This window comes from Tamandua tetradactyla, chromosome 6, assembly GCF_023851605.1.
Source record: "Tamandua tetradactyla isolate mTamTet1 chromosome 6, mTamTet1.pri, whole genome shotgun sequence".
Lineage (NCBI taxonomy): Eukaryota > Metazoa > Chordata > Mammalia > Pilosa > Myrmecophagidae > Tamandua > Tamandua tetradactyla.
In genome coordinates, this window is record NC_135332.1 from 111,095,587 (window position 1) to 111,120,165 (window position 24,579).

The 24,579-nt window shown below is 35.9% G+C and overlaps 1 protein-coding gene and 1 pseudogene across 3 annotated transcripts in view; one reads left to right on the forward strand and one right to left on the reverse strand.

The window, feature by feature from the left end:
- ARFGEF1 (ARF guanine nucleotide exchange factor 1) overlaps nt 1-24,579 on the reverse strand; it is a 227,310-nt gene that overhangs the window by 172,832 nt on the left and 29,899 nt on the right. The gene's annotated exons all lie outside the window — the stretch shown is intronic.
- LOC143685704 (uncharacterized protein C9orf85 homolog pseudogene) lies at nt 13,778-23,121 on the forward strand (annotated as a pseudogene).

A 24,579-nucleotide genomic window follows, 5' to 3' on the forward strand; every position in this document is an offset into this window, starting at 1 on the left:
TCTCTAGAAAGGAAATTAGACTCTAACCGCCAATTAATCACAACTTGTTTGGAGTATTGTATGTAACTATAAAACAAAAGTTAACATCAGTGGTTCCATGTGTGCACGTTAACTCTCATGAGACTCTGGAGAAGCCAGTAATCAATCCCTCACCCATAATTTTCAATTCTCAAAGTTCTGAAAACCAAGTGTTTTCTTTGGGCAAATTCATTTAGTATCAAAACCTGAGCTGAACGAATGTGAAGTCATTTGCAGTTTTTATTTATTCCTGTTAGTTCAAATACATAATACATGATGGGTGCTACCCCTGACCTAGGTTGACCCATCAACCTGGTTTGTACAGGACTGAAAGAGTTCTGAGAATGTGGGACTAACAGTGCTAAAATTGGGATAGACTGGGGCAAATTGAGAGGTCATTCCAGACAGAGCCTACTGGGGGTGATACAGCATCTGAAAAGTTCTGGATTCTGAAATACACTTGTTCCCCAGGGTTTAGATGATGGGCTATGGACCTGGAGGTTCACAGAGTGTCTCTGGAAGGAGACACAAGCAACCAGCCACAGCCTTTGCCTGTGGGAAGGAAATGGGCAGCTAGAAGGGCAGGGGTAGAAGGGAAACTTGCATATCCTTTAGTATCTTTTGATTGTGAACCATTGAATGTACTATCGACTCAAAAAAATAATTAAATAAATATAGGAAATTACTGAAAAAAACCAGAAGCCTGTAATTCCAAATTTTAAAGTGATTTAGGAACAACTATAACTAAGAATGGAGATTTGGATCAACAATGATAGTACTTGTGAAAGCACTTTTAAATTCATAAAACAGTATAAATATAAGGGATTACCTTGAAAAATAACATTCCTTTGGGTGTATAAATTCTACAAGGTTTACCTTGTCAAAACCAACCATGTGACTTTAAAATAACACTTCATAAAATTAAGAATTAACTAAAAATACAGAAGTTAAAAAGAATGTTACAATTATCCAGAGAAGAGATAATGGCTTGAACTAAAGTTGTGACAATGGCGAGGAGTAAATGTGGGTTCAATGCACACATAGGAGGAAGGAAAATCTCCATTTACCATAGGTAGGAAGGGTGTTTACAAGAAGAGGGAATCTGGCTTGCATAAGAGGGTAATAAAGGTAACATCAATTAGCCAAAAAAGCCATTTCTCAATATGCAGGGGTAGAAGTAGGGGGACTGAGGTGAAGAAGAGAAAAGTCTGGGTCACATTTTAAATTAAGTGACTTTGGTATGTTCCAGTGCAGATACTTAGCAGGCAAACAAGATAAATGACTTTGGAGATAGTGGGGCAGACTATATTTTGCAAGACTGTCACTATATTTCCTCCCATTCCACATGCTCTTCTACAAAGTGACCTTGTCACAACCTCATTAACAAATAAGAGTCTAATTTCTCTCTGTGTAAATCTGGGCTGGCCTTAAGAAATTCTTTTATACTTACAGAATGCAGTAGAAGTGATGCCTGCCAAGGTTAGGTCAAAAATGGCCAAGCAACACCTACCCGAGTCTCTTGAAACACTTGCTCTCCAGACAATCACTCTTGGAACCCAGGTGCCCTAATGTGAGAAGCCCACATGCAGGCCACATGTAAGTGGTCCAGTCAATATAGTCCCAGATGAGACCAGCTAAGTCATCATAGCCCAGAAGCCAAACATGTGAATTAAAATGCATCCAGAGGATTCCTGTCCCCAGCCATCCAAGCTCATTCCCACCCCCTGGCCCATGTGAATCTTCTCAGCTGAGGCCCCAGACATTGTGGAACAGCAATATACCCTGTCTAAATTCCTGACACACAGAACTGTGAGTATAATAAAATGGTTGCTGCTTTAAACCACTAAGTCTTGGGGTGGTTTATTATACAGCAATAGATAACCAGAACAGGAAGAGTTAAGGAGACTTGAGAAGACTGGGATTTGAACCGAGGACTTCCAGGCAGCATGGAAAGTCCTAATGTGTTTGAAGGTTTGAACAAGGAAAGCAAATGGTTAAGAGGTATAGAGCTTAATAAAAATGCAGCTAGGACTCTGTTCCCTACACCAATCCCCCTGTAACAAAATCCTCAGAAACTGGGTAATGTAGAGTTGACCTGACAAACTCTAACTCCTTAAAGACTGAGCTCAAATTTCACCTCCTGGGTGAAATATTCTCCCAATCAAGTCCTATCTTCACTCACCATTCCTGCTTATGTGTTCCCTAGGAACCAAGGACATAGCCTGTAAAGCACTTATCATAATGAATTGTGGTTATCTGCTTATCTTTGATTCTGAGATACTTGAAGGCAAGCTACATTTCTCATTCTTTGCATTCTTAGCTAGCACCTTGCAGTATCAGTCACATAGTAAGTAGGCATTCAATAAATGTTACATTCTGAGAACTAAAGAAAAGAAGAAAAAAATCTTCTGGCTTTTCTTTGATATTTTATACTTTCCCTTCTCATATCTTTCCTACTTATGGCTCTTGCATCTAACACCAGGGGCAGAAAGTGATACTGAGTGTTTCTATAACCATCTGCTTTGAGCTGTTACACAGCTTGACAGCTACTAAGATTCATGAAGTTTTTTGTTTGTTTCCTCATTAAACTTCAATGGTTCTCAAAATTCTGTGGTGAATTTGTGGTCACTGTTTCCACTTAAAAAGTAGTGATTTTAAAAACTAATAACTAGGGGTGTGATGGTGGCTCAGTGGCACATCTCTCACCTGCCATGCTGGAGACCCAGGTTCAATTTCTGGTGCCTGTCTATGTAAAAACAACAACCACAACAACAACAACTAATAACTTAAAACTGCAACACGCAAACAAATGGTGCACAAAACATTCCTTTGCTCCTGAAGGTTTTATGGTGCTTTATCATTAACCAGTCTTTACTATTAAACTTAAACGACCAATTGAGACAAACAGTTCTGAGACCAGTCTTCCACCAATGATTAAGACTGGAGTGGCAGGTGTTATGGGTAATATTAATTTAGCTTTCTGAGGTCTGCCCAGAAAGCTAAACAATTGAGACAAACAGTTCTGAGACCAGTCTTCCACCAATGATTAAGACTGGAGTGGCAGGTGTTATGGGTAATATTAATTTAGCTTTCTGGGCAGACCTGGTGACCTTACCAGCTCCAGCAGACTTCTCCACTGCCTTGATTGCAGCTACAGCAACTGTCTGTCTCACATCAGAAGCAACAAAATGACCCAGAGGAGGATAATCAGAGAAACTCTTAACACACATGGGCTTGCCAGGAACCATATCAACAAAGGCAACATTACCAGATTTCAGGAATTTGGGGCCATCTTCCAGCTTCTTGCCAGAACAGGATCAATCTTCCCCTTCAGCTCAACAAACTTGCAAGCAATGTGAGCTGTTTGACAATTCAGCACAGGTGCATAGCCAGACTGATTTGGCCTGGACAATTTAAGATAATCACCTGAGCAGTGAAGCCAGATGCTTCCATTGGTAGGTCACTTTTACTGTCACCAGCCACGATGCCATGATAAACATCTTTTACAGACATGTTCTTGACATTAAAATCCACATTATTCACAAAAGAGCTTCACTCAATGCTTCATGGTGCATTTTAACAGACTTGACTTCAGTTGCAATACTTACTGGAGCAAAGGTGATCACAATGCCCAGTTTGAGAACACCAGTCCCCACTCGGCCCATAGGTACAGTACCAATACACCAATTTTGCAGACATCCTGAAGAGGCAAATGCAAGGGCTTGTCAGTTGATGAGTAGGTGGCAGGACGGAATCCAGATCTTCAAGGAGCATGGTTCTTTGGCATTGCCATCCTTATGAGTGACTTTCCATCCCTTGAACCAAAGCATATTAGCACTTGGTTCCAGCATATTGCCACCATTCCAACCAGAAACAGTCACAAGTGCTACTGTGTCAGGATTGTAGCCAATTTTCTTAATGCAGGTGGTGACTTCCTTAACCATTTCCTAATATCTCTTCTGACTATAAAGTGGTTTGGTGGAATTCATTTTGTAACACCAACTATTAGTTGTTTTACACCCAGTGTATAAGCCAGAAGAGAAAGCTCTCGAGTCTGCCCATTCTTGGATATGCCAGCTTCAAATTCACCAACACCAGTAGAAACAAGCAGAGCAGCACAGTCAGCATGAGATGGCCTGTAAACATAATAAAGTCTCTGTGTCCTGGGGCATCAATGATGGTCACCTAATACTTGCTGGTCTCAAATTTCCAATGATGGTCACCTAATACTTGCTAGTCTCAAATTTCCACAGGGAAATATCAACGGTGATACCACATTCAGCTTTCAGTTCATCTAAGACCTAGGCATACTTGAAGGACCCCTTTCCCATCTCAGCAGCTTCCTTCTCTAATTTTTCAATGGTCCTTTTGTCGATTTCACCACATTTGTTGATCAGATGGCCAGTCGTGGTGGACCTGCCCGAATCTACATGTCCAATAATGACAAGGTTGATACGAGTCTTTTCCTTCTCCATTTAGGTTTAAGATATAGTGATGGTTTTCACAACACCTGTGTTCTGGTGTCAAACCCATTGCAAAAAAAAAGATTCACAAGTTTTTAAATAAGGTATTAATTAAAAGAAACATGCTATCCAGGAGACTTGGAAGAAAAAATGCTTTTTATTCATCAGCTTCCAAGTCATAAATCCAGGAATATTTTCTAGACTTCGTCACAAAAAACAAAATTTTGTGAATGGCCTCAATCAATGGTTTTCAAACTTTCTTAACTGCAAACCACGGTAGAAAAATGTTTTATATTGGACCCCAGACACACCTATATATTATAGAAACAAAAATTTAATAATTACCCTTGCAATTTGGGATATGTTCTTTCTTCTATTCTATTCCACTAACAACAGCAGCAAATATACTAGTCATGACCCATTCAAAACTGACTCCACAATCTAAGAATGGTTTGCAACTACTAGCACAAAATACTCTACTTTAGACTTTCGATTTGAAGAAATAAGGTACTGCTCCACTTCTGGATCAACTGATACTTGTAATCTTGGCAATGGAATGGCTGGAGAAGTGCTACCTCTAAAAAGTAATCAACGTCAAGTGATAAGTCACATTTGTCCTATGGTTTAAGAACTCTAAAGAGGAAAGTCATAAAGAACCAAGAGTTTTGACAGATTAGTGGGTCTAACAGAAAAGGTTACAAAAGACTAAGTTTCCAGGTGGAGCAGAAAGAACATGCTAGACTGCTTCCTGCATAAAGAGATGGCCAAATTTTCCTATAGTTTTATGTTAGATAGGCATGGGTCCCAGACCCAAAAAGAAAGAGAATGGTCATTCTTTTTGTTATATGCCTGCAAATTCCCGCAGCCTGAATTAGAGAACAATTTACTGTGCTTGAATATACAGAGAAGTTAGAAACTGATGAAAATTCTCCAAAAAAACCCTGAGAGGCAGGGGAAAAGATCCAGAAGAAGAGGACTCATTGGGTGGCTCTATCAGTCTGAAAATGGTGGAGACATACTAACCATGCCTGTCTGGCCCATCACTGTCTGGCCCCAATGACAGCTGTGCTTCTCTCCAAACCTCTGTGCCAAATGGAGAGGGCAGATATTATCTGCTCTGGATTCTGGACTTCATGCTGCTGCTCCATGAAGAAATTTTCAAAAAAATTTTTTAAGGATTAAAAAAAGTACTTTTCAATTCATTCTCACTGAGGAAATAAGAGTCTCTAATTTGAGGTTCTCTAATAAATTGATTCTTTTAAACTAAAATTAATTTTTTCTGGGAATTGAGGGAGCCATGCAGCTAGGTTTCCTTCTTCTGGTTCATATATCTCCTTCCCAAAAATGGTCCTTTACAGAAAAGTGAAAAAGTTAGGGGCTACTTGCTCAAAAATTGCACATGGCTTAGTGAATCGAATATTTAATTTACAAGAGAATAGGGGAATTGTTTTAAGAAAAAAATAAATTCACATTTATACACTCTTCTGTGACATCATCCAACATAGCAGTTGTTAAATCTTTCCTTAGGACCTTGTTCAAATGCTTCAGAGACCAGACAACCCTACTTCTATCTATTATATATAACAGAGTTCCCGTAAATGGGAAGAAAAGAAGAACCCTCTTAAAATGTTGAAAAGTTCTGACTAGATAATATATTGATTTCTTCTGAAGTATAAAATAATTTAAAATAGAATAAATACCAGTTAAGATTAACTTCAGGACCCAGTAAAACACTGAAAAGAGAAGGTAACTTTCCTTTATGTAGCTGCTGTCATTGCGTCTTTCTCTCCTTTAGAGAGAAATACAATGGAGGTAAGTATTCAACTGGGATTAACCAGGAGCTGCTTACAGAGTAAATATTCCCAAACATGAATTAATGGTCCCAGGTACTAAAATGATGATAGCAGCCATGACAAAAACATTTAAGTCCTGATACTTTTAAAAACTCCTTCAAAAATGTTGGAATAATGGTGCAATGTATCATAATGTGTTTTAGCATTAGGGTAAAGTTTAATTGAATACCTGTTATGTTACAAGCTTTTATTTCTCTCCACAGTTTGTAGTTAAAACCATCAAATTTACTAATACAAAACTTAAAAACTCCTTTAGAACTTTTGGAAAAGGATAATGTAATGCAGAATAACATAAGTTTTAACAATTCTATCTCCAAGGTTTAGTGTAAAAATTGTCACAAAGTTACTAATGCAATATTTTGTAATAAGCATTTTACACACATTAAAAGTATATTAATGATGAATTTGTAATCATTTTACCCTGAGCTAAGCCAAATTTTACCTTAAATTAATCTATAAAAGGAAATAAAACTATGAAACATTTCCCCTAAGAGAACCTACTTTACATGTACTTATAGCAGAATCCATTATTTTCAAGGTTATAAGCAAACATAATGGAGATTAATTTTTTTACTGACCCCCAAGAAACCAGGCATATATATGTAGAAGGTGAGCTGTCTCTTAGGTTACAACATTTCTTGCTGAATTTAAAATAAATATTTTTATGTCACAGTCAGAGCTAAACTGGCCTGGTTATTTTCTTGAATATGTAGGAGAAAAGAGCAGATTCTCATTCAAAAGTCAATAATTACACCAAAAAGCCAGCAGATTCCCATTTTAGAATATGCTTCTAGAGGATGGGTCAAAGAGGAATGTGAAATTCAGACTGCAATCATTCTATTACTGTCCTCAATGGTTTGACTACCCCGTGGAAATTTTAGAATAACAAATTAAAAGTGAACTTTCCACTATAAAACACCAAAGGCCAAGTAACGACAAATGACCAGATTAAAATCAGACTGCTTACAAATAACTCAAACCTAAAATTTCTTAATTTAATTCTAGTTTATTTTTAAATTACTTGCAGCAGAGAGGCATTGTAGAACTTTTCAATTTAGACTTTGATCTCTGGCCAAAGATAATCAATCCATAATTTAAATTCTCTACTGCATTTAAATAATTTTTCCATCATAAATACCTTAAAATTAGGAATTAATAATTCTAATAGATTGCAACTGTTTCTTAAATGCTCAATATACATCATCAACTTTATTGAGACCCTTGAGAAATATCCTCCAAGATGATGAAAACTGTTAATTGGTTCACCAAAATATCATGGGTCTAATAAATAACAAAATACCTCATATTTCTGTAGCATTTTACACTTTACAGAGCATTTTACATATATCATAATAACTGTTAGAACAGCAGACAGTATTATCAACACAAAAATTTTATAGATTAAAAAACCTGAACTGATTTAGCCAACCTGACAAGATGGGTTATGGAATGACTCTTATCAAGTGTGATTCCTGATAGCGAACTAGCCTAAATCAAATGATCCAATTCCAACGACTTAGCACATAAAAGGTCAGTACACTAATTTTAGAATGATGCAATGATTAGTTTTCCAATGTGCTCAAAAGTTCTAAAAAAGAAAATAGCTGTGTTGCCTATTAATACAAATACAGAAGGAACCTTTTGGAATTCTAATAATTCAAAAACCAACATAAGAAATGTGATTTGAGCAGAAAACATGTCAATCCGATGACTTTTTCATTCCAGACTTTATGTATGTATAAACATTTTAAATAAAGTACAAAATAAAACCTCAACAGAATTCAAACCAAAAATCTGCCTAAAGACATTAAAGAATTAAACATAGGTGTACTAAATTTAAGGAAAAATTACTAGGTAAATAAAGGAATTTAGAGGAATCATGAGTTATGAAAATGTTCTTTTAATGATACTATTTTATTACAGAAAAAGATGCAGTGGCTGCACTACCAACAACTTGCAGCAACTACAGTGAAAATCAACAATTGTTGTTCCAAATGCTAACAACCCTACTGGTAAAAAAAAAACAATTAGACATTTCATAGATTCTGTTCAACATAAGATAAGCAGAAGCAGCAGCTATGGGATTTTAAAAAAGAATACTGCACAACAAGTCAGAGCCATAGGTTTTATTTTGGGTTTGGCTGTGCAAGCAAAATACAGTGGAAAGAAAGAGACGGGCTGAGGGTCCAAATAGACTCCCAGTCAAACCCTAAATCTGCCAGTATGTGACAATGGGCAAGGTAATATTTAGTTGTCTATCCCATTAGGATAATAGGAAAGTCAAGAGACATGGAAGTGTACTTGTTGGGTTTGTTTTGTTTTTGTTTTTTGAGAAAAGTCTTAAATATTAAAATGCAGAAAGAATAAGATGACAAATACCCATGCAATCTATCCCCAAAGTACTTCATAAAACGTATAGTTCTTAATTGCAAGTAAAAGCCTTTTAGAACAAATAGCTAAATGTTTAGTATACCAAAACAAAGTACTTAATCTTGGGATAGAATTATGGTCAAAGTTTCAACTTAAAATAGACAGAATACATAGTATGTGAATATATATCAATAAAAAATAGACATAAGGAAAAAATTTAAAAGGAATATGCAGGCATATATATATTTATAAATGCATACGCATGAGTCCTCTCTGGAAAGATCTGCTACAAACTAGTAATGTTTACCTGAAGGGGGCAAATCAAGTGACTAGGTGAAAGGGGAAAACTTACTTTTCATCCTATGATTTTTCACATTTTTTAATTTCACACTATGCATGGTTTAACTATTTTAAGAAATTAATTAGATTAAAAAAATTTTTTTAATTAAAAATTAAACAAACAAGGCAGCTAAGATTCTGGCGAATATTTTTTTGGTGATTAGTCTACTGAACATAGCATAGCTATAGCTTTCATCCAATATTAAATGTTGTGATCTACTTATCTATTATTTTCAAATCCACAAAAATTGTCTTCAAATTTCAATATTCTTCATGTTATTTTTAAAAATTTTGTTTTTTAACTGAGATTTTTGTATCTTGAAGACTTTTTTCCATGAAAGCTCTAAATAAAAATGAGCAAATGATTTAACCTCCAAATACGTACACCATAGAGAATTTTTCTGTAATGTATCTAGTCCACAAATAAATAATGCTTGCAGTAATTATTAACCCATTTTATGTAATCAAAATTTAATTTATGATATTTTGTCAGAAAGTGCTATCAGCAGTCATAAAATATGCACAAATGAAACTCTCTTTCTAAAGAATCTCAAAAGTATCAGTATAAACCAGTAAAATTTTATTTAGATATATTTATATTTATTTTTAAAGTATAAGAAGTAAGAATTAAATAACTGATATGGCATTTTCTTACAGTCCAGCATATTATACCACAAGTAATTAAAAATGGACCTTTGAGAATGACTTACAAATCAAGATTTTAACACCATCATAAGCACACAGGAAAATACCAAATATGCATTTCTTAAAGTGAGTATGTCAAAACTTATTAAAATAAACATATAGACATGCATTCAATTTTAATCTTCAGAAATGTCACCACTAAGTCTATTTCTTCATGTGACTTAACAATAAAGTAGCAATACCAAGATACAAAGTTGACAGCTTTACTCTTTCGTTCCAAAATATATTCTAGATCATGAAAATGTATTTTCATGGATCCCAACTGAACAGATCCATACTAACAGTGATACCACACTTCTGGAAATAGAATTTTCACAAGTATGATGAAAAAATAAGTTAATTCACATGAATATTGTTAAAGTCTTCTTAGTCTACTCCTTCAAAGAACAGTTTCACTGAAGGGTTGAATGAAGTTGAAGTACGTGATCGAACAACCACCCTCAGAATTTTAATCCAAGGTTCCTCAATCTCTATCCTCTCAACTAATTTCTCTGTTAGGCAACACAAGAAAATACAGACATGTATAGATAGTTCCTGCTATTCCCCAACCATTCCTCTTTCTCTATATACAAACAACCAGTCTGGATTAGGCCCCATTACTGCATACTTCCACAGCACACTGTATTGTTTATGCACTGCTTTTCACTTTTCTAATTACTTGTTTTATGTCTGTATTCCCCCAAAACTATAAAGTGCATAAGAAAAGGGACCTTGTCTGTCTTATTCACCACTGCATCTTTCATTCTTATCACACAAAAATAATAACAGCTAAGGTCTACTAAGAAGTTCACCACATGCCAGGTATTACTGTTAAGTGTCTTACAACTTCATGAGATAACAGGTTATATTATTACTGTTCCTATTGCATGCACAAGAAAATTATGCAGATAAATGCATAAGTGATATGGCCAAGGTCACACATCTAGTGATAGGACCAAAGTTCTTGTTATGGGTTAAACTGTTTCCCCTCAAAGACATGCTAATCCCCAGTACCTCACTCAGGGAATGACCTCATTTGGAAACAGGGTTGTTATAAATGGAATTAGGCAAGTTAAAATGAGGTCATATTGGAGTAGAGTCAGCCATTAATCCATTAAGACTGGTGTCCTTATAAAAAGTAGAAATTTGTACACAGAGGGGAGAATATGATGTGACAACTGAGGCAGTCAGTGCCAAGGATCGCAGGCTACAGTCAGAAATGAAGTATGGAACAGAGTCTTCCCTACAGATTTTAGAGGAAGCATGGTCCTACCCATACCCTAATTTCAGACTTCTCCCTTCCAGAACTGAGACACAATAAATTTCTGTTGTTTCAAGTCCCCCAGTTTGTGGTACTTTGTTATTATAGCCCTAGGAAGCTATAACACTCTTAACCACAATACTATATGACTGCAGACACTCAATAAATGGTTAGTGAACAAATAAATGATTTTAAAATCTGATAGAGAATATCATTTAAACATGAAACAATAAAAACACTGAGAATAATTTCAGATCACTGATACTGGTAAAGTCTGCAGAACTTTAAAAAATCCTAAAGTTCATAAATGCCCCTATGGCAAATAAGCTGCCCCTCAAAGTGAAAAACAAAGCTGCTAGTTCCTAAATAATGGGTAAACTCAGCTGTTAGCAAGTGACTCACTTGCTCCCATCAGCCTTGAAAATTAGTGTATAACTGATTCGAATTAGTGCCTCAGAAAAATAAAAAAAATTACCATATCCATATCAGAAAGTTCAATAATCTAAACTGCAAATTTTAAGTCAACAAATGGCAAAGGATTTTTTACTTAAAAAAACAAGCACTACATCTCAAGAAATAAATATAAGTATATAAGAGAAATGGAATAGATAACCAGGGAAACCCTCACATAGAAAGTGGTATTTGAGCAAAACCTTGAAGGCTGAAGGACAGAAATGATTTAGGGAAGCAAAAGGAACTGAAGAAGAAATAAATAATCAAAACAGATAAGACAGCTGAATCAATACAGGGCTTTGTTCAGTCAGTAAAGATATATAACCCTTAACAGAAGACAAACAACCCAATGAAAAAATAAGCAAAGACTTCAATAAACATTACACCAAGAATATATGAAAGACTAACAGCACATGAAAAAATACTCTACATAACTAATCACTAGGGAAATGTAAATCAAAACCATGAGATACCATTTCACACCTCCTGGAATGGCTGTAATAAAAAAGACATACAGTAATAAATGTTGGTAATAAGGTTAGGGAGATAGATTGGTGGAAGGGATATAAAATGCTGCCAACATTTGGAAAAATAGTTTGATAATTTCTGAAAAAGTTAAACATAAATTTGTCATATGACCCAGGCAATTCTTATGGAATCTATCCATCCACTTAAAGACTTCTACACATATGTTCTTAGCAGCATTATTCATATTACCCAAAACTGGAAACAACCTAAATGTTCACCAATTAGTGACTAGACAGACAAAACGTGATACATCAATTCCATGCAATGGAATGCTGTACAAAATAAAAAGGGACTACTGATATATGAAATAGCCTCAAAAACATCATGCTAAAACATTATTGTATGGTTCTATTTATAGAATCCAAAAAGGACAACTCTGTAAGAGAGAAAAAGCAGTGTCTGCCTGGGGTGGGGATGAAGGTTAACAGTTAATAGACGTAAGGGATTTTATGGGAATGATGGAAATGTTCTAAAATTGATTTATGGTGATGGTTGCAGTTAGTAAATTTAATAAAATTATCACTGAACTTTACACTTGAAATGAGTGAACTAAATATGTAAAATATGCCACAACAAAGTTATATTAAAAATATCAAACACATGTATCTGATTGGAATGATCAATTCCAATTGTTGCAGGGAAAAGAAAAGTCACATTTCATGCACATTCTGTAATACAGCAGCTCAGCTAAAGCAGCCCAGTCAAAATGTAGGAGCCCTTAATTACAGAACAAAAACAGTGATCCATAGCCACCTCAACACTTTGCAACAGCAAAATACTATACACACTCTAAAATAAGGACACACTTACTTTATTCAAAAAGTCCATGTCACCTTTTACTTGAGCCCTTAGTAAGTCTCCCATTTCACACTGTACTCTTTTATGTTAACGGCCTTTTAAATTTTTTTATTATGGAAATTTTCAACATATTCAAAAGTAGAGAACAGCATAATGAACACCCATATCTCAATGTCCACCTACAATTACATTTTGTTTCATCTGCACCCCCATCCATTTCATGCTTCCCTTTCCCAGTGGAATAAGTTAAATCAAATTCCAGACCTACCATTTAATTCATAAATATTTCAGTATTAAACTACCTTTTAAATTTTAAAAAATAATTATAAAAGTAACCCATCATCAAATTAGAAAATCTGGAAAATACTGAAAACATACAAAGGAGAAAAGCACATCACCTATAATCCCAGAAATAACTCCAGTTAAAATTTTAATAATGTGTAAGTGCTTTTCCTATATACCTATTTTTAGTATTAACTTTTTATTAACATATAATGCAGAAAGAAAGGTATACAAATTTTAAGTATTCAGCTCCACAGATATTCCTGTTACCTGTATATTAGTATTACAAATATGTAAGCAACTGGGCTAATATTATGTAAATAGATACAAAAGATGTTGAACGTAGATGATATGTACTCTCCTTGCCAAACAAATTATAGGGGATAAAAACTAACATTTATTGACTGCATATATTGTATCATTTAATCCTGTAATAACCCTATAAAGTAGGCATTACAAATAAAGAAGAGAGACTATAAAGATGCAGTAACTTCTTCATCACATAGTACCTCCCATATATTTTGGACTGGACCCTGAAGAAGCCTGAAATCTGTAACCACTAACAGGCACACACAAAAAAATTCCTTAAAAAAGTCATCTCTCTCTCTCTAGCAAAAGGAAGAAAAAATGAGTAGCCAGAAGAATAAAAACTTTTTTGATAATGTACTCCCCCTATTCTTAAGTCTAAAAGAAAAAACTGCACCTGCAGTGTCAATGGGGGAAAGTAAATGTTGGACTTCCAGTCATATGGCAGCAGGACAAGTGACCCAGAGCTTCCCCCACAGGATGACAGCAGTGAGGCTGAATGGAAAAGAGTAACTATAAAAAACCTACAGCTAACATTAACTGGTAAGAAAATTGAATGCTTTTCCCCTAAGATTCCAAACAAAGCATGGATATTGCCTCTCACCACTTCGCCTCTCACCACTTCTTTTCAACTTTGGGCTGAATGCCCAGTCAGTGCAATAAGGCAAGAAAAGGAAATGAACAGCATATAAACCAGAAAGGAAGAAATAAAATTCTTATTCACAGACATGACTGTGTAAGTAGAAAATATAAGAAATCATAAACACACACATACACAAATGCACACGCACACAACTCCTAGAAGTTATAAGTACATTTAGAAAAGTCACAACACACAAAAATCAATATATTTCCACATACTTGCAATGAACAATTGGAAAACAAAATTTTAAAACCAATACAATAACTCCCTTAAAACAGAAATTCTCAAGTATGAACCTAAAAAACCATGTACAGGATCTGTATACTGAAACAATGCTGATAGAAGAAATCAAAAGGAACTAAGGAAATAGACATACTGTGATCCTGAATTGGAAGACTCAAAACAATAAAGATGTCAATTATCTCCAAACTGAGCTGCAGATTTAATCTAATGCTGATCAAAATCCCAGAAGAATTTTCTGTACATAGACAAGCTTATTCTAAAGTTTATATGGAAAGGCTAACAAAGTAAAATAGACAAAATTCTGACAAAGAGGAATAATGCTGGAGGAATTACAATACCCAATTTTAAAGACAATATAGTTACGATAAACAAAATGGTGTGGTACTGGCTAAGACAGACACATAGACCAATGAACAAAACAGAATCCAGACATGGACCCATTAAAATATAACCAACTGATTTTTGTCTAAGGTGTAAAGGCAATTCAATGAAGAAAGGATAATCTTTTTACCACCTGTACTGGAATAATCAGATATTCATATATGTGGTAGGTTGAAGTATGTAAATTAACAAATATATACTATTAATCTGTATCCCTGTGGGTGAGCCTACTGTAAACAGGACCTTTTGAAGATGCTCATATTAGTTAAGATGTCGCCCAAAGAATGAGGATAAGTCTTGATCTGGATTACTGGGGGCTTTATAGAGAGGACCCAGAAGTCACAGAAATAGAAAACGGAGATGACATCATCATGTGATGTGAAGCAGAGATGTAGGCCAAGGAATCCCAAGGACTGCTACAAGCCAGCACCAGAATGCTACCAATCTCAGAAGAACTAATTCTTCTAGTCCCCAAAACCGTGAGACAATAAATGCTTGTTGCTTAAGCCAATCTATTGTGTGATAAGTGTCACAGTAGCCTAGCAAGCTAATATAATATGCCAAAAAAAACTTACACACAAAAATTAACTCAAAATGAATCACAGATCTACTGGATCTAATGGATCCACTGATTTAACACACTGTAGAAAACTAGAACTCCTTTAGGAGAAAACACAGAAGAAGCCTCTTTGTAAGCTTGGGTTAGGAAAGACTTCTTAAATACTATACCACAAGAATAATCCGTAAAAGAAAAAATTCATAAATTGGACTTCAACAAGATTAAAAGCCTTTGCTCTGTGAAAGGCCCTATTAAGAGAAAAGATAAACTACAGAAACTATCTGAAAATCATGTATGTGACAAAGGACTTGTATCTAGAATATACACTAAAAGATAAAACAACCCTCTAAATAGTAAACAAACAACAAAAGAAAATTAAATTGAATGCATTAAAATTAACTTTTATGCAACAAAGGGAATCATCAAGACAGTGGAAAAACAACATGTAGGAGAAAATATTTGGAAATCAATATCTGACTAGGGATTAACACCAAAATAAGTAAAGAATATCTACAACACAAAAAGTAAAGACAAACTAATTTAAAAATGGGAAAAGGAATAGAATAGACATTTCTCCAAAGATACACACAAACAGCCAATAAGGACACAAATAGATGCTCAACATCATAAGTCATCAGGGAAATGCAAAACAAAACCAAAATGAGATACCATTTCATACTCACCAGAATGGCTATTATTTTAAAAAAATGGAAACTAGCAATAGCTGACAAATAGAGAAATAGAACACTTGTACATTGCTGATAGGAATGCAAAATGGTACAGCCATTATGACAAACAATTTGAAGGTTCCTGAGAGAGTTGAACACAGAATTACCATATGACCCGGGAATCCCATTTCTAGGTATATATCCAAAAGAAATGAAAACAGGGACTCAAGATATTTGCACAAATGTTCATAGCAGCATTATTTACAGTAGCTATAAAGTGGAAGGAACCCAAGTATCAATCAACAGATGGATGGATAAACAAAATATGGTAAATACATACAACAGAATATTATTCAGCCATAAAAAGGAATGAAGTTCTGATATATGCAACAACATGGATGAACTGAAGACATCACATTGAGTAGAATAGGCAGACACAAAAGGACAAATAATGCATAATCTCACATACCAAATAACACGAATATGAAAATTCTAAGACACCAAATGGTCTTTCAAGCCTCAGCTTCCACCAAATAACACGAATATGAAAATTCTAAGACACCAAATGGTCTTTCAAGCCTCAGCTTCAGTTCCATGTCCTATGTCACTTCCTGAACTATGTCTTCAAAAGTTCATTACCATTCCGGGTCAAGATGGTGGCTTAACAACGTGCGCGTTTGACTGCCTCTGGATACAGTGGCAGGACTTTTCAGGCTGCAACTGCCCCAGGTATAGGCAGAAGTAAGCTCTTTTGGGGGCTTGTCTAGAGCCTGTGCCTTCCCCAGGGGAGGGGTGAAGCCCAACTCAGGTGGAATTCCTCCCTCAAGGAATTCAGACCCCAGGACTTGGTAATTTGAAGCCATTAAAACCAGCCTACAACCTCTCCTCTGTCTCCACCACGCCCCCAGCAGGGAGAGTCTGCCGGGGTTAAAGGTACCGCATCATCTTACGCTGGTGGGACCTGCAGTCAGACAAGCGCCACACACAGGGCAGGATAAGAAAAAGAGTCCAGAGACTTCACAGGAAAGTCCTCCAACCTGCTGGGTCTCACCCTCAGGGAAAACTGACGCAGGCGACACTTTCCTCGTGATAGGAGGCCAGTTCGGTCTGGGAAAATCTGGCTGGGGTCTATAATATCTAAGTAGACCCTCCTAAGTGTGTGTGTGGGAAAGGCACCACACAAGCAGGGCAAGAAACAAGAAAACAAGAACTGAAAAATTCTCCTCTGTTAAACAAAATCTAAGCTAAAGGTCCAGATAACTGAACTGAATGTCAAAGAACAGATAGACAACAAATTTATCCAGCAAGAAAACCCTAGATAAAAGAAGTGAAAGCAATCTCCAGAATAAACTAATTAAGGTAATTAAATGCCTAGACGCCAGCAAAAAAACCAAATCACACTAGGAAAATTGAAGATATGGCCCAGTCAAAGGAACAAACCAACAATTCAAATGACATACAGGAGCTGAAACAATTAATTCAGAATGTATGAACAGACATGGAAAACCTCATCAAAAACCAAATCAATGAATTGAGGGAGGATATAAATAAGGTAAGGAAAGAACAAAAAGAAGAAACTGAAAGTCTGAAAAAACAAATCACAGAACTTATGGGAATGAAAGACACAGTAGAAGAGATGAAAAAAAACAATGGAAACCTACAATGGTAGATTTCGAGAGACAGAACATAGGATTTCTAAACTGGAGGACGGAACATCTGAAATCCAACAAGAAACAGAAACTATAGGGAAAAAATGGAAAAATATGAGCAGGGACTCAGGGAATTGAAAGACAATATGAAGCGCACGAATATACGTGCTGTGGGTGTCCCAGAAGGAGAATAGAAGGGAAAAGGAGGAGAAAAACTAATGGAGGAAAATTATCACTGAAAATTTCCCAACTCTTATGAAAGACTTAAAATTACAGATCCAGGGCGGGCCGCGGTGGCTCAGCGGGCAAAGTGCTTGCCTGCTATGCCGGAGGACCTCGGTTCGATTCCCGGCCCCAGCCCATGTAACAAAAACGGAGAAACAGAATACAATAAAAACAAGAAAATGTTTAAAGATGTTTCCCTTTCTTCCTTCCTTCCTTCCTTCTCTCTGTCTTTCCTTTAAAAAAAAAAAAAAAAATTACAGATCCAAGAGGTGCAGCGTACCCCAAAGAGAACAGATCCAAATAGACATACTCCAAGACATTTAATAATCAGAATGTCAGAGGTCAAAGAGAAAGAGAGGATCTTGAAAGCAGCAAGAGAAAAGCAATTCATCACATACAAGGGAAGCCCAATAAGACTATGCGCAGATCTCTCAGCAGAAACCACGGAGGCGAGAAGACAGTGGGATAATATATTTAAATTATTAAAAGAGAAAAACTGCCAACCAAGAATTCTATATCCAGCAAAACTGTCCTTCAAAAATGAGGGAGAAATTAAAACATTTTCAGACAAAAAATCACTGAGAGAATTTGTGTTGTGACCAAGAGACCAGCTCTGCAAGAAATACTAAAGGGAACACTAGAGACAGATACGAAGACAGAAGAGAGAGGTGTGGAGAAGAGTGTAGAAAGGAAGACTATGAGTAAAGGTAAAAAGAAGGAAAATTACATATGACATATAAAATTCAGAAGGCAAAATAGTAGAAGAAAGTACTACCCATGCAGTAATAACCCTGAATGTTAATGGATTAAACTCCTCAATCAAAAGACAGTCTGGCAGAATGGATTAAAAAACAGGACCCATCTATATGTTGTCTCTAATCAAAGGACACGAGGCCAAGGACACAAATAGACATTTACACACCAATGTTTATAGCAGCATTATTAACAATTACCAAGAGATGAAAACAGCCAAAATGTCCATCAACAGACAGCTGACTAAACAATCTGTGACATTTACATAAGATGGAATATTATGCAGCTGTAAGACAGAAAAAAGTTATGAAGTATGTAACAATATGAACAAACCTTAAGGACATTATGCTGAGTGTGATTAGCCAGAAACAAAAGAACAAATACTGTATGGTCTCACTGATATGAACTGACAGTAGTGAATAAACCTGGAATATTTCCTAGGTAACAGAGACCATCAGGAGACAGAAATAGGGTAAGATATTGGGTAATTGGAGCTGGAGGGATACAGATTGTGCAACAGGACTGAATATTAAAAACTCAGAAATGGATAGCACAATATTACCTAACTGTAATACAATTATGTTAAAACACTGAATGAAACTGCATATGAGAATGATAGAGGGAGGAGGGCTGGGGCATAAATGAAATCACAAAGAAAGATAGACGATAAAGATTGAGATGGTGTAATCTAGGAATGCCTAGAGTGTATAATGATAGTGACTAAATGTACAAATTTAAAAATGTTTTTGCATGAGGAAAAATAAAAGAATGTCATTACTGCAGTGTGCTGAAAATAGATGGTAATTAATATTTTAAAATTTCAACTAATGTGTAAGACTAAAGCAAAAAATGTTTATTTGGTACAAATCTATACTTTGACTAGTGCATCTTCTAATATAACTTATGTAGATAGTTGATTGAACATCTTAAGTACATGGAACTTTGTATAGGACATGAGAGTTTATTGGTTTGTCCAGGTGATGCCTGATGAATCCCAGAGTGATTTGATCAGTGAGTGGAAAAGTATTTGCAAAGTCGAGAACGGGGGAAAACTCAACTTTCCCAAGTTGAATTCTTGATATTCTCACAAGCAGTGTGGACAACCAAAGCTATACGCTGAGCCCCCAGTCTTGGGGTTTGTTCATATGAAACTTAACCCCACAAAGGACAGGTCAAGCCTACTTAAAATTAAGCCTAAGAGGCACCTCCAAGAGAACCTCTTTTGTTGCTCAGATGTGGCCTCTCTCTCCACCCAACACAGCAAGCAGACTGACCACCCTCCGCCTATCTATGTGGGACATGACTCCCAGGGGTGTGGATCTTCCTGGCAGCATGGGACAGAAATCCCAAAATGAGCTGAGATTCAGCATCAAGGGATTGAGAAAAACTCTAGAATGAGCTGAGACCCAGCATCAAGGGATTGAGAAAACCTTCTTGACCAAAAGGGGGAAGAGTGAAATGAGACAAAGTGTCAATGGCTGAGAGATTCCAAACAGTCGAGAGGTTATCCTGGAGGTTATTCTTATGCATTCAGTAGATATCACCTTGCTACCCAAGAAGTAATGGAGAGGCTGGAGGGAACTGCCTGAAAATGTAGAGCTGTGTTCCAGTAGCCATGTTTCTTGATGATGATTGTATAATAATATAGCTTTCACAATGTGACTGTGTGATTGTGAAAACCTTGTGTCTGATGCTCCTTTCATCTACGCTGTCAACAGATGAGAGGAACATATGGAATAAAAATAAATAGGGGGAACAAATGTTAAAATAGATTTAGTTTGAAATGCTAGTGATCAATGAAAGGGATCAGTAAGGGGTATGGCCTGTAAAATTTTTTTTTGTGTTTGTTATATTTTTCTGTTGTCTTTTTATTTCTTTTTCTGAATTGATGCTAATGTTCTGGGAAATGATCATGATGATGAATATGCAACTACGTGATGAAATTGTGAATTGCGGAGTGTATGTGTTGGGAATGTTTGTGTTTCTCGTAATTTTTTTAATTAATAAAAAATTAAAAAGAAAAAAAAAAGTTCATCACCTATGTTCCTCACCAGTACCTATAACACTGTCCACAAGTCTTATCTCTAACCGTTCCCTCTGCATATTTAAGACTCTTAAAAGGCTAATCTTCTGGGTAACTTTCTCCCACACTTCATGGGTTGTTGTTTTTTTTCAGTTATTCATGCCTTAGCTAATAATGCACACACATACACCCAAATACTTATTCCACAGATCTTTTCCTGGCTAACACCCACTCATCCTTTCAGAATAGACTCCATGAAGATGACAGTTGAGTTTAACTCTGCACTTCCAATCTAAGATAATTATACTTCTTCTCTATTTCCATAGCTGCCTCTGCTTATCACTATCACAGCTTTTACCTCATTATATTAAAATTATTTTATGTGTCTAGCTTCCTAAACAGTAAAAATCTTATTTTGTATCTTTATATTCCTCAGGCTTATCATAAAATCTGGAACAAATGCTACCTAACAAATGTTTCTTGATAAAAGCAATAACAAAGAGAATAAATTTACCAGGCAACTTAATTATACATCTACACTTCTCCAAAAGTATATTAAGTGGCTAACTATATTCTGACAAGACCTAAATCTCTATCTACAGCTCAGATCTCTCTTCTAAGCTTTTGTGACATCATAAACATCTATCAACTAAGCACATTTACCTAGGTGTTCCACACGTACCTCAAACTCAATTTAACCACAACCAAATCCATTTTCTTCCTCTGACACTTCAACTCAAATGTACTAATTTTCTTGTATTGCCATTTTTGGTGAATAGATTCAACAAATCCAAATCACTCTTAATAGAAATCTCAGAGTCATCCTAAATGTCTTTCCTGTTCTCATTTCTCATATCCAAACACTTAAGATTTATAAGCTCCACCTATTCACTGTTTCTGGATCAAACCCTTGCATCTTGAACCCGGGCTACAGAGACAGCTTTATTAACGTGATGGTCTCACTGCCATGTAGTCATGAACCCTGGCAATCTATTTTTTTGTAACGCAGTGTCTTTCAGAAATGCAAAATCATAATTTCTCTACTTTGCCTGGCATCCTACTTTCAACAATAAAAAGTTTGAACTCCTTGGCATGGAATAAAAGATCTTCCAATGATCTGGCCACTGCCTTCTTCCCCAGATTCATTTTCCTCCTCATCCATTCTACCAAGCTATAACTACATTCTCACGGAATTCCCCGCAGTTCAAGCGCAGCTAGGGCATTTCATACCATGCTCAAGCAGTTTTTTTTTTTGTTTGTTTTTGGTCTACAGTGCTCTTCCACAGCATCCTCATTTGGTAATCTTCCAAGCTTGAGGTTTAGGGTGATTTCGCTAGGAAGTTAGTTCCTGACCATTCCCCTACCCATGACATCTCCTGGAAAGAACTGATCAGTTCTTCGAGTTTCCAATAGTTTCATAAATGTCTACCATAACTCCAATTTATCACATAACATTTACTTAATACAAATCTGTTTTGCCCCAGTATATTCCCCCAGGATAATACATAACACACACACACACAAAGACTTATATATGAATATTCATAGGTACTCACTCAACCAAATTGAACATCAACTGGTGAGTGGATAAGAAAAATGTGTCTACACTATGTAATACTATACAGCAATAAAAAGAAATGAAGTACTGACACATGCTGCAACATGAATGAACCTCAAAAACATTATGCTAAGTGAAAAACAGTCAGACACAAAAGACTATGTATGTATGAATGTATGAATCCATTTATATAAAAGGTCTAGAAAAGGCAAATTTGGAGTCAGAAAATAAGTTAGTTGACTGGAGCAAGGTGCAAGAAATGGAATTAAATGTAAATAGGAACTAGGAATCAGACTGGGGTGATGGAAATGTTCTAAAATCTGAATTATGTTGCTGGTTGCAAAACTCAATAAATTTGCTAAAAATCATAAATTAAAACATAAATTTTATACTATGCAAATTATTCCTCAATAAAGTTATTTTTAAAAGAGTTAAGTATAGTTATGTCCAGATAGTTGTGTCTCGGGTGAATTTTTTTTCCAGTTTTGCTTTTGAGGAAAATAATTTGTAAAAATTAAAAACTAAATCACCAGATATAAAGGAATTACATGTAATGAAAAGTAAACAGATTTTTCCCCCTGCATCTTTCACGATCTGGCATGAGAAGGTCATGATTTCTGCAATGAGTCCCAGAAAGCAAATGTGGCTCGTTCCAGGCCTCAGAGACACCAGAATAACCTTTAGCTTCAAAAATGACAAGTTTGATAAGAGTGTTCAGACCAAGAAAATTAATGCAAAACTTCATGATGGAATATGTCAGCACTGTAAAGAAGTTCTTGAACAGCATGTAAAATACAGCAAATACAAACCATTATCAAAATCTAAAAAATGTGTTAAATGTTTACAAAAGACAGTGATGGATTCTTATCATATGTTATTGCGGCTGTGAACTTGAAGCTCATGCTAAATATGGAAGGAAAAACATTGCTATTTCATTTAATAAAGAACCAGAAAAGATTGAAAATAATCTAAGAAGAAGCTGCAGATGAAATAAAGGGAAAGTGATGGTGATTTTAGATTTTGATATTGATTTAGATGATGCAAAAGACAATCAAGTGGAATAATATAATTGTATTAAACATCAGCCTGAGAACAACAACAAAAAAGTAAACAGAAGAGGATTTTGGTAAGATGGCAGAGTAGGAAGTCCCAGGATTCAATTCTTCTACCAGAACAACTACTAAACAGGAAGTAAATGTCTGAAACAACTATTTTGAAACTCTGGAGGTCAGGAAAACACTGTACAGCGTCCAGGGAAGAGTGGGAGGAAGAAGTTGGTCAATTATGGTAAAGATAGTAAATTGCTCTCTTTGAGTGGTATTAGTAGGACACTTCCCCCATGCTCACCAGAGGCCACCATGGGGTCTTGCCCCTGGCTAGCCTGCTGGTGATAAAAATGGACATAAAACTACTATTCCCCAAGACAGGGGTATGTGTGGCTGATCACTGATCACAGCTATTGATTAACAACTTTGCATCAATGGGGGCCAACTCTGAGGCAGACACTGTCTGAACCCACCCCAAACAAACAGTGAAGGAGACTTAAAAATGCTATACTTCACACTGAATGAAGCTGAATGTGAGAATGATAGAGGGAGGAGGGCTCGGGCACATATGAAACCAGAAGGAAAGACAGACGATAGACTGAGATGGTATAATCTAGGATTGCCAAGAGTGTACAATGATAGTGACTAAATGTACAAATTAAAAAAATGTTTTTGCATGAGGAAGAACAAAGGAATGTCAATATTGCAGGGTGCCAAAAATAGGTGGTCATTCACATTTTAAAAATTCAATTTCTGTGTGAGACTAAAGCAAGAAATGTTTATTTGGTAAAAAATTTTTATTTTCACTAGTGCATGTCCTAATTTAACTTATACAGACACTTTAACTGAACATCATAAGTACATGGAACCATGAATAGGACACGAGATTTTGTAGGTTTGTCCAGTGTGATGCAAGCAAACTCAGTGTCCTCCCCCTCTCTACACGGGACATGACTCTCGGGGTGTAAACATCCCTGGAACGTTGGACAGAAATCCTAGAATGAGCTATGACTTAGCATCAAGGGACTGAGAAAACCTTCTCAACTAAAAGGGGGGAAAGAAAAATGAGACAAAATAAAGTGTCAGTGGCTGAGAGATTTCAAACAGAGTCAAAAAGTTATCCTGGAGCTTATTATATAGATACCCACCTTTTCAGTTAAGGTGGATTAGAAAGGCTAGAGGGAAATGCCTAAAACTGTAGAGATGAGTTTCAGTAGCTATGTTTCTTCAAGATGAATGTATAATGATACAGTTTTCACAATGTGACTATGTGACTGTGAAAACCTTATGTCTGATGCTCCTTTTATCTACTGTATGGACAGATGAGTAAAAAATATGGATTAAACATAAATAAATAATAAGGGGAACAAATGTTAAAATACATTGAGGAGACTGAAATACTACTGATCAATGAAAGAGTGGTAAGGGGTATAGAAAAAAAATAGGGGGAACAAAGGTTAAAATATATCGGGTAGA